The following is a 2500-nucleotide window of genomic DNA, read 5'->3' on the forward strand; positions in this document are numbered from 1 at the left end:
TTTTCTCTGTAAGTTTGGAATAATATTCCCATATTATATATATATATATTTCTTTTCAATCACCTTTTCCCATTTTTGTCTGATGAAAGACCGCCATCCGAAACGTCAAGACTATTTCCCTTTTTTTTAAGTATTCAACCCTTTATTCTGTCAAAAGTAATGCTTATTTATTAACAAGGTTTTAATTTAATCATGCATTATCTCATAACTTCGAGAGTTCAATGATGTGATTCTATGTTTTTAGAATGATATTGCTGGGCAGGCGTGAGAAGCCAGATCTAGCTGGTTTAAACACAAAACAGAATATTCGGACCAGATATGGCCAGTAAAATGTTAAAGGATTAATATAATACTTGTTAAAACTTGCCCTAACTGTTGCCTTCTGTTTGTGCTCATTGCCCTTATATTTATATTTATATATATATATATATATATATATAGTGTATACCACTGCACTGATTACGAAATCACAGTGTAATATGCAGCTAAATTCTGTTTTTAAATGACTTACTTTGAGAGTTGTGTTCGGTACGATATGTTTATTTATTTTAGTAGTTTTGACTTTAAAAGTTCCTCCTAGCATGTGGCATTTATGTGTAATAATGCCCTCTATATAATATATATATATATATATGCTACTATTAAAAGGGATGAAGCCTTTTTCTCTACAGAAAAAAACTCCATCAGGAATTGTGGCAGTATATTAAAAGAACCTTTACGGTTAAAAATTATAAATATCTTATAAGCAAGGGTGCCCGAATTTCAGTTCAACTTTCTGTAGCAAGTAGATTAAATGTGGATAATCAGTATGGCGTGGCGTTAGAATAACTTCCTTTAGCCCTTGGTTATAAGATATATTATATATATATATATATATAATATATATAATATGGAAGGTTTGGAGATGATGTACAGGTATTTTATATTAGAAGAAATGAGGTACTCAGAAAATTGGATGGTTTATATTTACAGATATTTATTTGTATATTACATTTTTTATACATCATATAACTTAGATCATGTATTAGCGCTTTCTCCCATTGTGGTATACTACTATAAAATGGTCAAAACTTTTCACACAGGAACTTAGTTTGATTTGAAAACCCCACTAGAATGGGAGAAAGCGCTAATACATGATCTAAGTTATATGATGTATAAAAACATGTAATATACAAATAAATATCTCTAAATATAAAACCATCTGATTTTCTGAGTACCTCATTTCTTCTAATATATATATATATATATATATATATATATATAGAAAGCTAGGGTTAGTTTTTCAGATTGCATTTACACTGAACGATTGTACTGATGAGGCCACGGACATTTGAATTATGTAAGTAATTCTCTTGTTAAAGGCTGAAACCGAGGTATGCAATTAATTCTGTTTTTTATATAAATTTTCATCTGTCCTGCTCGCCAAATTTGGTTCTGGTGTTCACTGAATTTTTCCTCTAGAGAACTTTCTTTGTAGTTTGATCGATGATGATCTATTTCTAGCATACGGCTGACTACCTAGCAGTCTTGCCCTGCCAATATACACATATATTAGAATTTTCTCTGATTTCTCAGATTTTTTTGTATGCTAGACTACTGGTTTTAGATTGATATTAAAATTAATATTAATTTATCTCCCTCATTATTATTATATATATATATATATAAGGATATTATTGTTAATAATTTACAATAACAGCAGTGGCTAGCATGTGTAAAAGAACCACAAAGGCAAAATTATTAATTAATAACGAAGGGTACTACTTGTAGCACCAGCATGCTAAAAACAGCAGTCAAAACCACTTAGAACCACAGTTTTCACTTGAACACAAGGGTGAAATCGATATGGGTATGTCTGATTTTCATTTGTGAATTTTTTTTGTCTATGGTACAGGGGTCTTAAAATTTTACTGCTTCTTCTCTTGATTTCACCCTTGTGTACAAGTGAAAACTGTGTTTTGGAATCATTTTGACTGCTATTTTTAGCATACTCGTGCTACAAGTTGTACCCTTCATTATATATATATATATATATATATATATATATATATATGAGAGAGAAAAGAGAGAGGGTATAGGGGAAAAAGACAGAGCATGGAAAACAGAGATGAAGGGGGGATAGACAGGGTGGATGGGTGTGAGGGGGGTAATGATCAAAGAGAGATTGGGGGAGAGAGGAGAGAGAAGGGGGGATGGCCACAATTGCCAGGTGTACAGCTGCTTCACCAGATTGTCTAAATACAACCCTGCCATCACCATCACCATCACCACCATCATCATCATCACTACCACCATCATCATCACCACCACCACCATCATCACCACCACCACCATCATCATCACCGTCATCATCACCATCATTCATCACCATCATCATCACCACCACCACCACCTCCATTATCACTGCTAGGACCACCAACATCACCACCATCATCACTATTATCACCACCACCACTACCACCACGACCACCACAACCAACTCCATTGTCACTACTATGAT

General features: G+C 33.2%; 1 protein-coding gene across 1 annotated transcript in view; it reads right to left on the reverse strand.

The window, feature by feature from the left end:
* LOC115225338 (phosphatidylserine synthase 2) overlaps window positions 1–2500 on the reverse strand; it is a 70918-nt gene that overhangs the window by 12382 nt on the left and 56036 nt on the right. Inside the window, exon 12 of the transcript XR_005004037.1 lies at window positions 1467–1469. The gene's annotated coding sequence lies outside the window, so the exon portion shown is untranslated. The remainder of the gene's footprint in view (window positions 1–1466; window positions 1470–2500) is intronic.

The sequence above is a fragment of the Octopus sinensis genome, linkage group LG27 (assembly GCF_006345805.1).
Source record: "Octopus sinensis linkage group LG27, ASM634580v1, whole genome shotgun sequence".
Taxonomy (NCBI): domain Eukaryota; kingdom Metazoa; phylum Mollusca; class Cephalopoda; order Octopoda; family Octopodidae; genus Octopus; species Octopus sinensis.